This window comes from Bos javanicus, chromosome 21, assembly GCF_032452875.1.
Source record: "Bos javanicus breed banteng chromosome 21, ARS-OSU_banteng_1.0, whole genome shotgun sequence".
NCBI classification, from domain to species: Eukaryota; Metazoa; Chordata; class Mammalia; order Artiodactyla; family Bovidae; genus Bos; species Bos javanicus.
This window is the reverse complement of record NC_083888.1, coordinates 27,114,415-27,128,220: the sequence shown is the minus strand read 5'-3', so window position 1 is coordinate 27,128,220 and position 13,806 is coordinate 27,114,415. Positions and strand designations below refer to the sequence as shown.

The following is a 13,806-nucleotide window of genomic DNA, read 5'->3' as shown; positions in this document are numbered from 1 at the left end:
TATGATAAAAATCACATGTTTTTATTAACATAACCTGTTAGCATATCATGTTCCTTTCTGGTCCTTTTTTCTCTAAGTATATTTTTATAGCTGGAATCAAACTGTACATAAAACTTACTCATATTTTCCTCCTAGTATTAATCATATTGAAAATTAAAATATTAAAATAGAATATATTAAAATATTAATAATATTTTAAAATAATGTTTTATTCAACTGCAAACATCCAAAATATCATTTCAACATGCAATCAGTAAAAAATACGATCACCAGTCTTGGCCATTTCATGTGTTTTATGCATAGATTTCATCTCAAATTGAACGGGCCATGTTTCATGTTCTCAGTGAGCAGGCAGATGGGGCTGGGGCCACTGTGTTGCATGTGGCAGTCCCAGGGGGCTGGGCTCAGCACACTGGTCCCAGGGAGGATGGGCATTGGCTTGCAGAGGTCTGGGGATCGATCCCATTCTCTCCATCTTATCTGACCCTGAGAAGGGCCTAAATGACCAGTGACAGTCGTGTCCACTGACTGGAGAGCCACTTACTGGCTGGCTGGGATGGGGTTGGTCCTTGACACTGATCACCAGGTTTCACGTTCTGCAGCCATGGTGGGGCTGACCATAGAGGCAGCCACAGGGAAGGCGGGAGGCCTCCCTAGTTGCTCCAGTCTGATTCCTGATGCCCCAGAAGCGCCCAGCACCCATAATTTTGCCTCGAGCCATGCAGTCAGACCTACAGCCACCTGCAGCCCACCTTCTGCCCAAAAAGACTCCTGCTAAAAGCTGTGAGCCCATCAGGGATGTGGTCTACAGGGCATAGAACCCTGCTGCTAGGCCAGAGCTGCTTCAGGGCGGGCACTGCTGACTCACTCCAGGCTGTGTGCATGGGCAAAGCTTGGCAGGAGTCACACTTTACCCGACCCTGGCACCCACTCTGCTGGGACAAAGCTGTCAATCTTTAGTGGGGAGAGACCTGAGACAAGCTGCTGAAAGCAAAGGATAGACCTCCTCTCCCCAGGCCCCCTGCACAATCCTGCATCCACCTCCAAACTTCAGAGGCTCCCCAAGCCTCTGGGCATCCCCCAGGTGTGGGTATGTCCTCCTGCAGCTGGCGGTGGGGGCTGGTCCCAGGCTTGGCCTGGTCCCAGGAGCTCTACAGGGTGGACCTGACAGCCTGGGCCAGTTAGGGTCCTGCCCGCCTCTTACAAAGTCTGGGCAAACAGCCTCTTGACTCACATGATCCTCAGTCTACTCATCTGTAAAGTGGGAACTCCCCTAATGCCCCTCGGTTCCAGTCTGCCTGCATCTCTGTTGGCTCCTCTGTGATGACAGATGGAACCCAGGCTGAGGAGACTTGCAGCCTTCTCTGTTGGGGAGGTGTTCCTTGTGTGGAAGGCCATGGGTGGGAGAATTTCAGGGCTCGGGTTTCTTCTTTCCTCAATTCATGTCCATTGAATCGGTGATGTTATTTAACTATCTCATCCTCTCCTGTCCCCTTCTCCTTTTGCCCTCAATCTTTCCCCCCATTAGGGTCTTTTCCAATGAGTCAGTTCTTCCCATCAGGTGGCCAAAGTATTGGAGCTTCAGCATCAGTCCTTCCAATGAATATTCAGGGTTGATTTCCTTGAAGACTGACCTGTTTGATCTCCTTGATCACTGGACTACTCATTACAGCAAACCTTAGAAGCTCTCATCAGGGTAAATGTCAGGTGACTGTGGACATAGGTCGCTTGGGCTGTGGTTGGAGTGGGGACCTGGGGCTCAGAGGCACCAAGACAAGGCTGACAGTCACATGGGACTCACGTCCACCTCGACCTCTGGCCCAGCCTCAGATGATGTGAAAGGATTAGGGTAATTAGGGCACTGCCTTCAAGCCAAGAGTCTGCTGAAAGAGCCAGTTATGTCCAATTGTCTCAATTATTCAAATAGTGCTGACATTTTTAGCTGGGGGGAAGGGTCACTTCAAAGGGAAAGTTCTCGCTCCCCTCCTCCCGCCTCCCCAAACCCCAAGGCTGCTTTCGTGGCATCGACATTGAACAGCCTGGTGGGCTGGGCTTTGGCTTCCTTTTTGGGCCTGGAAGCGAGGTCACAAGCCTCATGGGGATCATGAGAGCTCAGTATGGGGGCTCACGTGCTCCTCATGTGGACGCCCCCTCTTAAAGGGTTGGCCCTCCTCTGCCAGCCTCCTGCCTGGCCAGAGGAGGAGGCGGAAAGAGGCCAGCTGCACCCTCTTGGCCCCGCGTTGGGGCAGGTAAGCTCAGGTGTGGGGAAGTGTTGGAGGTGTAGGACTCAGCTTCCTGGGACCTCCAGCTCCTCTCCTGTGGACCCTGGCTGGACAAGGTCATGTGGGAAGAGCCAGTGAATCCATGTTCCCTGAAGGGACAAGCCTATGGAACTGGCCACCACCAGGCTCCAGTGTCTAAATGCAGATGCCAGGGTTCTGCTGAGAAGCTCCAGCTCCAGGGCTTGGCCTCCTGGCCTTTACTCCCTAGCATCTTACCTTGGTTTCCTGCTTCCTGCAGAATGTCCATCTGTGCGTCTTCCTCTTGGCCGGGATGTCCCTGTAACCCTTTATTAGCTGACATTTTAGCTGTTAGTTAAAACCTCGGTGGAAAGATTGATTGGCTGTGAAGGAAGATGGAGATTCCTTCTCACTGCTAGGGGGCGGGGGGTGGGAAATGGGAACTGGCTTCTAGAAGGCAGTTCACCTGCCAGTGCAGGAGATCCAGGAGACGTGGGTTTGATCCCTGGAGAAGGGCATGACCCCTGGAAGAGGGCATGGCAACCCACTCCAGTATTCTTGCCTGGGAAATCCCATGGACACAGGAGCCTGGCGGGCTACAGTCCATGAGGTCACAAAGAGTTGGACACAACTTAGCATGCACACATGCCCAAGTCCAACAACTGCACAACTAAGGATATGTCCTAAGGCAATAATCCTGATGGATTAATGTAGATGTAAGCCAACATTTATAGAGCGCTGTTTACTACAGTAAGACACAGGGAACAACAAACGGGGAAATAGAGGACTGGACACATAATCATGGTCTATCTACAAGGTGAAATGTAGTCTTTTTTTTTTTTTTTTGACGTGGACCATTTTTAAAGTCTTTACTTAATTTGTTACAATACTGCTTCTGTTGTATGTTTTGGGTTTTTGGCCTTGAGCCGTCAAGGATTTTAGCTCCCTGACCAGGGATAAAACTCTCCTCTCTAGCACTGGAAAGTGAAGTCTTAACCACTGGACAACCAGGGAAGTCTTTGTAATGTATTAACTTTTTAAACGACAGAGAAGAATGAATAACGATAAAGCAGGATAATCATAGTTTTCATTACACACATGTGCACACGCTCACACACACACACACACATCTTATCTATTCATAGGAAAAAGCCAAGGAATACATTGAAATGCTAGCCATTATTTTAAATGCAGTTAGTATGTGTGATGTTTATTTATTCCTTTGTACATTTCTTTTTCTTTTACTTTAACAAAATTCAATAACAAATACATTTTCCTTTTGTTACCAGAAAATTTGTAAACTTTAGCAAATATTAGCAAAAATAGTGGGAATGTGGGGAAGGTTGAAAATATTTACAGGATTTGTTCTCGGTTGACCAGGGGTAGGCGATGGGAATAAAAGAAGAGAGAGAGGTCAGGAGAAAAAAGACAAGACAGATTTGCTGAGTCTGAAGTAAGTATTTATGGAGGAATTAAGAGGGACGATCGGCCTCTATGGGAGAGGACCTTAGTAATACAGGTCTGATTTTGGGAAAGGGTTGTCTTTGGGAATGTTCACCAAATTACAAAAATGTAATTTTTAGTTTGCAAAAGCAAACTATTGAGCAAAAAAGAATATATATATATAATATATATAAATATATAATATATATATTTAAATATAACTAAATATATAATTTTATATATTTAAATATATTTTTTATATTTAAATATATAAAATATATTTATATATTTTTATATAAAATATTTATATATATAATATATATAAATATATATAATTTGATTTGTTTATTTATGGCTGTGATAGCTCTTCATTGCTGTGTGGGCATCACTCTAGTTGTGGCCAGTGGGGGCTACTCTCTAGTTGCGGCGCTCAGGCTTCTCTTATTGCAGAGCACGGACTCTAGGGCACCCAGACTTCAGTAATTGTGGCTCCTGGGCTCTAGAGCACAAGCTTCGTTGCTCCACAGCATGTAAGATCTTTCCGAATCAGAGATCGAATCCATGTCTCCTTCATTGGCAGGAGGATTCTTTACCACTGAACCCCCGGGGAAGCCCCTCAAGCAGCAGTTTTGATTCATGGCATTTGCAGTGATATTTGTCCCATAAAGTGATCATTCCCTGCCATGTATTTTAGGCCCCAGAAAATGTAACTGGAAATGTCAACCAGTGCCGAGGGTATTTGCTGTCATGGTTTATGTTTTATTAGTTATTTTTCAGCAGAAGTCAGGGCTTGTGTTGGGTTTGGCTCCTTTGAAACTTCATTTATTTACTTTGCAAAGTTGATAAGTACAAGGCACAGAAAGATGTGCAGGCATTTAAGTGGTTGGTCTTCATTCTGAACTAAGTGAAAACAAAGCAGACTTTCTATTAACTTACAGTCCTCTTGACCTGGAGCACTAGGTATTCTTAGAAAATTCTCTCTTACTTTGTTTGAAAATGTTTTAAAGATGTCCTATAATTTTGTGTGCCTGTGTGCACGTTTGTGTGTGTGTGTGTGTTAAAGTTCTAGATCTGGGAAAATAGAAGCCCTCATCCAGAGGACTAATGAGACTCAGTCCTTGTCCTAGACATTAATGGCAATCAACAATTAAACACCTCCGTTAAAAAGACAGTCACCAGGGATGTATTAATATGCAGAGAGATCTGTCCCCAGACATCATTGTACATTGTAGAGTAGCTGTATCCAAACAAAAATGAGCCATGTTAAAAAAAAATTAGTGAAATATAAAAACATATTTAACTCAATATATCCCCAATATGATCATTTCAAAATGTGGTCAACATAAAAAGCGTATTAGTGAGATACTTTTTGTCTGTTTTTGAATGCGTTTCTACCTAGTAGCTCAGTTGTGTCTGACTGTTGTGTAGAAACAACAGTCCAGTTGTGTTCACAGACACCATGGACTGTAGCCTGCAAGGCTCCTCTGTCCATGGGATTCTCTAGGCAAGAATACTGAAGTGGGTCGCCATTCCCTTCTCTAGGGGATCTTCTCAGGAATCAAACCCATTTCTCCTGCATCTCCTGCATTGGCAAGCAGATTCTTTACCACTGAGCCACCTGGAAAAAATCCTCCCAAACACTTTTTCTTTTCTTTCTTTCTTTCTTTTTTGGGGTGGGAGGAGTGGGGTGACAGTAATGCAAAGCACATAGGATCTTAGCTCCCCAAACAGGGATCAGATCCACATCCCTTCATTGGAAGGTGAAGTTTTAATCACTGGACCTTCAGGGAAGTCCCCACTTTTCTTTCTAAGGTCCATTGTTAGACATGGCAAATGATAACTTGCTGTTTTACACATAAATTCACAGCATATCCCAACTCAGACCAGCCAGATTTAAGATGTTCTATGACTGCCATGTTGAACTCAACATTTACACCTCAAGGTTGGTTCTTGCACAGCTAGATCGTGCCAGAAAAATCTTATTACAACTTTTTTTTGGATTCAAAATAGAGATAGTTCTGTTCTCTATCCTCCTTAAAGGGAGGACCTCAAAAGCATCTGCCCATTTTGGAGAAAAATTTTTGAATCTGCCAGAGAAGACAGATGTGGGACAGAGCCATGCAGGGGAGTCAGGCCGGCCACCTGGCCATGAGACTGACCAAGCTTGTGGCTTCACCATGTCATTGTGTCTTATGTCTCAATGCCCCCTAACTTCCCAGTTGTTCAGTCACTCAGTCGTGTCAAACTCTTTGTGACCCCATAAACTGCAGCATGCCAGGCTTCTCTGTCTACCACTATCTCTCAGAGTTTGCTCAAACTCATGTCCATTGAGTCGTTGAGTCAGTCATCCAATCATCACCTCCCAGAGCCCCTACCAAAGTCCTAACTCCTCCACTGCCTGTTTCCTCATCTGTGAAACCACAGTGAAGGAGCCCATGGTCTCTGCATGGCCCCCACCCCAAATGCATCCAGGTTTGAGCGGGCATCACTGTGCCCATCACAGCAGAGAAGGGAGTCCTGGCATTCTTCCCTGTCCTGCTGTCCCCTCTTCAAGAGCACTTTCTTCATCTCTCCTGTGTCGGGGGACTCAACGCCTCTTGCAGCTGTGCGGGAGGTCTGTCAGCCTGAGTTCCCACATCCCCAGGGCAGTGCAGGGCAGCCAGAGGTCAAGGTTTTCACACGGGGACCTCTCTCGCAGTTAATAACAGCAGCGAATTCTCCTCCTGATACAAAGGTCAAACCAAGTCCACGTGTGGGCCCCATGCAGCCCTGGATGAGAGCGCAAGACGTCTGCTCTAAATAGACACATGAGACCAGCGGTTTCTTTTGGCTAAATTGGTCCACAAATCACCATTTCACTGTGGCCTTTGCTGTTAATTTTGGCCCAAGAAGCAGGGCCACTGAGTAAACAGAGACTCACCCAGCAGCAAACCAGCTCTTAGTTCTGAAGCCACTTCCTGAGGCCCAGACCAGGCTGCCCTGTCGCCCCAGCCCCACCCTCCCCACCTTCCCTGGGCACCCCCACTTCAGCTCTGCCTTCTCCAGGCTGTGCCCTGCCCTGCTCCTCCCACCTACACCTCCCCAGAGGCCCCTCCCCATCCACATGAACCCATTCCAGAAGGTCCTGATGCCACCCCTATTCTGGATGGGGGTGGGGATGCAGGGTGAAGCTGGCTGTCTACAGCGCCTCAGGACTTGGCTCTAAATCCACATGAAAGTCCAGCAAATGTCCTGATCGTGAGATCTGGTGGCTACTCCCCAGGTTGTACAAACGTTACTTGGGGCTTTTTATTGTTAATAGCAGATACTTTTTTTTTTTTTTCCTTTCTTTGAAAACAAAACAAAAAGACGAGCTGGCAGGGCCATCAACCCGCCCGCCTCTGACCTCCTTCCCGCAAACCTGGTTAGTCCATCAAGGACACATGATCCTCAGCAGGCCCCTGAGACACTGTGTCTGTCCTCCACCGCCCAGACCTTGTGTCCCCAGCCCTCTCCCCTGCTCCTGGGGACTCAATGCCAGACGCCTTCCTCTCTACTTCCTGTAGTCTCTCCATCAGCAATCTCTCTGATTCCCTTTATCTAGAGTTATCTAGATATCACTATACCCTGGGTCTCATTCATGCAACCAGATGACCCCTTTCCCTCCCTGCAGGTCCAGTGGGTGCCTGGAGCCTGAGGTGTTCACTGCAGGGGGCTGGATTGTCTTCCTCAGGCCTGGGCCTGCGTGGCCCCACCTCCATAAATTGCACCCCCAGCCACCCAGCTCCACCAGTCAGGAACTTAGGTTCGCGATTAGGCCCCTCCCCTTCCTCCATCCCCATTAACATCAGGTCCTTTCCCAGCCCCGCCAGCACCACCAAATATCCCATCTGCCTGCTACTGAACCTTCTTCCTCAAGTAAGAGAAATTGACTAGAGGACAGACCAGGCAAGGCTTTTTCTTCTACTATTAGGAATTGCTGTTCATTTGTGTTATTTTATTATTAGTTATTATTCTATTATTAGTTATTGTTAATCTCTTACTGTGCCTAATGTATAAATTAAACTTTATCATAGGTGTGTATGTATGGGAAAAGGCATAGTATATCCCGAATTTGGTCCTGTCTGGGTTTTGGGCATCAACTTGGGGTCCTAGCATGTAACCTCTGTAGATAAGGGAGGGGGGCTATTGGAATGACCAGGATTTCCATTTATGTGTGTGTGTGTGCCCCTTTAGTTGCTTGGTCATGTGCGACTATTTCGTGACCCCATGAACTGTAGCCTACCAGGCTCCTCTGTCCATGGAATCCTCCAGGCAAGAATACTGTAATGGGTTGCCATTTCCTTCTCCAGGGGATCTTCCTGAACCAGGGATTGAACCTGCGTCTCCTGTAGGACTTCCCAAATACTGCACTAATATCATCCCAGTTGAAGCTCAGAACTATGCAAAGCAGTGTCCCTTTCAGAGACAGGAAAGTTGCAGCTCAGTGTGGTGGGCAGTGCTCCCACATTCCCCTACTCAGCTTCCTGCGCTCTTTCAGATGGGAGCCAATTCCCCAGGACAGGGGTTCCTATTACCCTGCTCCAAGGCATTTCAAATAACCACTTCTACCCTGAAAAAAAAAATGCTTCTCAATTTCTGTTAAAAAAAATAAAATAAAATAACTATTTGTGATGGAAGAGACTACTTCAGATGAGTGAGCGGGATCTAGCCTAGGGGCTGGGGGGACTTGGAGGGTTTATGAATGAACCTCAGGAGGCTCTGCTTCCTTTCATCTCGGTCCACGTGCCTTTCCTTAATCCCTTGGCCTGACTCAGCCTGGGGCATCCTCTGGAGGGCTGGGAGGACTGTTTACCGAGGGGCCCTCCACCCATCGCCTCTCACCTGAATTTGCCTCTGAGACTGAGCTCGCGCAACGTGAGCTGACCTGGGTGACTCCCTGCTCTGTGTGCCCAGCTGCCCTCAAGGGCCCAGGGATGGGCTGCTGCCCGCATCCCTGGCAACACTCCACCTGGGCTTCTGAATCACCCCTTAGTCACCAGGGGACAGTGAACACCACCCTTCCACCAGGCACTCCCACAGGAGACCAAGCAGGGCTGTGGCTTCTGAGATTCTTGTGGGAGGAAAAGGGTCAGATGAGAGAGGGAGGGTGTGTAGGAATAGGTTGCCAGAGGGGCTGGGGAGCAGGGGGCCAGAGAGCCTCCCTCCCGGGCCTCTTGACAGAAACTAGACCCTGTGAAGCATGACTGCCTGCATAGAGTGAGTGACTTCCGGGACCTCTTGTTCATCCTCAGAAGATTCTAGAACATTTCTGGAGACTAAGCAGTAACATAGCACCACAGACTTGATGGCTATGAATCTCCCACAAAAATCACAGGAGCCACAGTCCTGCTCCGTCCCCTGCAGGAGTGCCTGCAGTAAACTCCAGGAGACAGTGAAGGACAGGGGAGCCTGGAATGCTGCAGTAGTCCATGGGGTGGTAAATAGTCGAACCCAACTGAATGACTGAACAACAACAACAAGCAGGAACTGGAATTTTGGAACTGGATTCTTCCTAACTAAACTAAAAAAAGAACAGGAAAAATTCAGAGTTAATACTAAAGCAAAGCCTTTCTTTCCTCAGGGAAAGTATGGTAATCACATGCTAGCTTTTTCCTTAGAAAAAGAATGGATTTTTGGTGAAGCAGAGGGAAGTGGGTTGAGCTTGGAGCTGTGTGGATACCAGTTGCTACCCTCGCCCATGGCTACAAGCAGAGTCAGTGCTGGGCTGAAAAGCCCTGAAAAGCCCCCTCCTGAGTTGGGGGAGCAGATGCCAGGCTGATGCCCCTGGAGGCCCACAGATGCCCTGCACCTGCAGGAACGGTGCCTGGGGCACTGGGTGGTGGGGGCGTTTGAATACTGCCTGTGACAGAATAGATGTGACTATGTCTGAGGCATGTTACTGCCGGCCCAGTTCCTTACCCACCTCAGCATTTGAGACCCTGCAGGGCAGATGGCTCGTCCACCTTGTGATGACAGGGTCCTGAGCCTAGTTTTCCAAGGGGCTAGACCCTGGCTTTCTGATTTCCCACATGCATGCATGCATGTGTGCCCTGTCGCTAAGTTGTATCCATCTCTTTGCGACCCCATGGACTGTAGCCCACCAGTCTCCTCTGTCCATGGGATTTCCCAGGCAAGAACACTGGACTGGGTTGCCATTTCCTCCTCCAGGGGATCTTCCCAACCCAGGGATCGAACCTGAGTCTTCTGCATTAGCAGGTGGATTCTTTATCACTGTGCCACCTGGGAAGCTCCCCTGATTTCCCATACCTGGTCATTAACAGTTTTCTGTGAAGGGCCCACTTGTTGGTTTCTTATGCAGAGGTGGGGTGGAGGCACTGGGAGGAAGGGTCAGTGAGCCATTAGAGGGAGTGGGGCCTGGACAGGGATCAGAGGGTGGGAGCCAGAAAGGGTGGGCGGGACTAGGGGGCAGGGCCGAAGATGAGGCAAAAGACTGAAGGGTGTTCCAAGGTCATGTCTCTATAGCTCCTGTGACCATTCCCCAGCCTTTACTTGTCTTTCACGCCTTTGGAGTTTTGAAGGTCAGTGATTTCAGTTATTTTCCAGGATGCTCCTCAATTTGGTTGTCTAAAGTTTCCTCCCTATAGATTCAGATTTTGCATTTTAGGCAATTTTTCTTCTCTGCATTTCATCTAGAGGCTCATGGTGAATATTCGTTTCATTGCTGGTAACAGCTCACTTTATTTTAGGTGGTATTCACCAGATTTCTCCAACCTGTCAGGTTATTCATTTCCCCAACCTGTCAGGTTATTCATTTCCCCTTTGTGATTAAGAAATATCTGTGGGAGATGCCTTGAGATTATGTAAGTGTACTGTTACTTTCCAGTCCTTTACCCATGGCATGTAGATTTCAACAAAGATTCTTGACAGTTGCCCAATGTTGGTTTTCTTTATTTTCTTTATTTTTTTTTAATATTTATTTACTTGGCTGTGCCAGGTCTTAGTTGTGGCATGTGGAATCTAGTTCCCTGACCAGGGCTGGAACCCGGGCCCCCTGCATTGGGAGGGTGACTAAAAAATGCAAGAAACAGATTTCCCATCTCCCCTATACATTTATTTGTGTATAAATTTATGCCATTGTGAGTTCATGGATCGTTATTTCAGCCAAAGGGTTACAGTTCTTTATTGTGATCATTTAGTTTCATGCTCACATCCCAGATAAAGCCAGTGAGAACCCTTTCAAAGAGGGTTCTGTGTTTTCTGACAAGTTCCCAAGTGGAAAGTAAACACTTCCTTACTTTCTGGCACAAGATGTTCCAAGCTCTTCTTGTACTTTCTCTGCCCCAGATCTGGATTCAGTCACTTGTCCTAGGAGCCCTGGCTTTTTTTAGTGGAGAATGTTGTTTAGAAACAAATATTTGCACACTAAGTATATTCATTTCTGTCAGAGTGTTTTTAGGCCCTTTTGGTGGATGGAACCAGGAAATAAATATACATATATGTACATGTGTGGTCAGCCGATGATCCCCAGTGATCCCCAATCTCCTGAACTCTGTGCTTTGTGTAACCATGTTGGTCTCAGCCTGTAGACAATGAAGCCCGGCTAGGCATGCCCAGGGCATTCACCCAGGCCTCACTGCAGGGAGCCCCACAGACATCACCCCTCTGGGACTAATGTGGCTGCCCTAGCCTTTGTGGTTCTTATTCTGATTGCAAAATACACTTCAGCCAAGACCAAGGGAACTTGGAGGAATAAGATTTATTAGTCACAGGTCCTGGAGGGTCTATGGCACACTTGAGGGATGGCCACACACCAAGGTCATACATTCCATCATTCAGAGTTTTAAACGGGAAAACTTAAACCTGCACAGAAAACCGCACACAGATGTTTATGGCATCTTTATTTGGAACTGACACAGTTTAGATGCAACCAACTTCAGAGGGTAGATGGGTAAATAAACTGTGGTACATCCAGACCATGGAATATTATTCAACACTAAAAAAAGAGTTATTTGTCAGAAAGGCATGGTAGAAGCTTAAAGGAATACAACTAAGTGAAAGAAGGGGCTTCCAGGTGACACTGCTTGGTAAGGAACCTGCCTGCCAATGCAGGAGACATAAGAGACACAGGTTTGATCCTTGGGTCAGGAAGATCCCCTGGAGGAGGCATGGCAACCTACACCAGTATTCTTGCCTGGAGAATCCCATGGATACAGGAGCTTGAAGGGCTATAGTCCATAGCATCGCACAGAGTCAGACACGACTGAAGCGACTTAGCACGCATGCAAGTGGAAGAAGCCAACCTAAAGGGACTTTAGAGTGGATGATTCCAACTATACAACGTCCTAGAAAAGGTGCAACTATGGAGAAAGTAAAAATTCAGTGGTTTCCAGAGATTAGGAAGAGGGAGGGATGAATAGGCAGAGGACAGAAGATTTTTGGGGCAGAAAATACTGTGTATGATACTATAATGGTGGATAGAAGTCATTTTAATTTGTCAAACCATAGACTGTACGATGCCAAGAGTGAAATAACACATATTATCCACTTCAGGTGGTGATGATTTGTCAATGTAGATTCGACTTTGGTAAAAAATACACTACCCTGGGGAGAAGGCAATGGCACCCCACTCCAGTACTTTTTGCCTGGAAAATCCCATGGACAGCGGAGCCTGGTAGACTGCAGTCGCGTGGGGTCGCTAGAGTTGGACACGACAGAGCGACCTCACTTTCACTTTTCACTTTCATGTATTGGAGAAGGAAATGGCAACCCACTCCAGTGTTCTTGCCTGGAGAATCCCAGGGAAGGGGGAACCTGGTGGGCTGCCGTCTATGGGGTTGCACAGAGTCGGACATGACTGAAGCGACTTAGCAACAGCAGCAGCAGCAGCACACTACCCTGGTGGAGAACGTTGATAAGGATGGGGGGCAGGGAGTTTATGGGAAATCTCTGTACCACCCTTTCGATTTTGTTGTAAACCTAAAACGGCTCTAAAAAAAATAAAGTTTTAATTTTTAAATTTTTAAGATAGAAGTGTAGTTGATTTACAATGTTGTGTTAGTTTCAGGTGTACAGCAGAATGATTCAGTTATCTGTATCTATATCTATGTATCTTTGGCACATTGTGCAGTGTGTGGGATCTTAGTTCCCTGACCAGGAATTGAACCCAGGTCCCATGGTGACAGCACTGAGTCCTAACCACTGGACAACCAGGGAATTTCCACATATTCTTTTTCACATTCTTTTCCTTTATAGATTATTACAAGATATTGAGTATAGATCCGTGTGCTATACAGTAGGTCCTTATCTTTTATCTGTTTTATATATAGTGGTATGCATCTGCTAATCCCAAGCTCCGAATTTATCCCTCCCTACCAACCTTTCCCCTTTGGTAACCATAAATTTGTTTTCTGTGTCTGTAAGTCCATTTCTGTCTTGTAAATAAGTTTGTTTGCATCACATTTTTAGATTCCACATAAAAGCAATATCATACGATATTTGTCTTTCTTTATGGCTTACTTCACTAAGCTTAACAAAAAATAAAATCTTAAAAAAAACTGAGCAGGGCGCCAGGCTATGGGCGCCTCCTTTCCACCCAGGTCTCTGAGGCCTCTAGGTCTCCCTCTGGGGGAGCCACTGCCAGCTGCTCGTGGGGTATCATTCCCATACATGGTGTCTATTTTCTAGAAATTATCCTGTGGCTTGCTTTTTCACTTACCATAGCTCAGTGATTTTCCCCTATCGATAGAACAAGAACATCCTATTCTCTTTCAAAAAATTTTTTTGTTTTCTCAAAGAATTGCATTGATGACTATTCTATGATTTGGGTAATAATCCCCTACTGATAAGCAGTAGGTGACTCCCAGCCTTTTGATATCACAGACAGTGATGCAGTAAATAGCCTTGGGCCTGTGTCAGCTTGTTTAGGCACATTTGCAGAATAAAATCCTAAAAAATGGCGAGTGAAAACATATAAGCTTTGTAACTGCAACAAATGATTGCCAAATTACCCTTGATGGTAAATGTACCAGTTTTCAGCCCCAGCATCAATGTTACATGAGGCCCCAGTTCTTCACAATCTTCAATATTTTTAATTATAAAAATAACAGTTGGTGAATCTGAGCATCAGTTAGAAATATTACTT

At 46.4% G+C, this 13,806-nt stretch overlaps 1 protein-coding gene across 1 annotated transcript in view; it reads left to right on the top strand.

The window, feature by feature from the left end:
• The window catches only part of TRPM1 (transient receptor potential cation channel subfamily M member 1), a 100,720-nt gene that overhangs the window by 23,881 nt on the left and 63,033 nt on the right, over window positions 1–13,806 (top strand). The window lies entirely within an intron of this gene.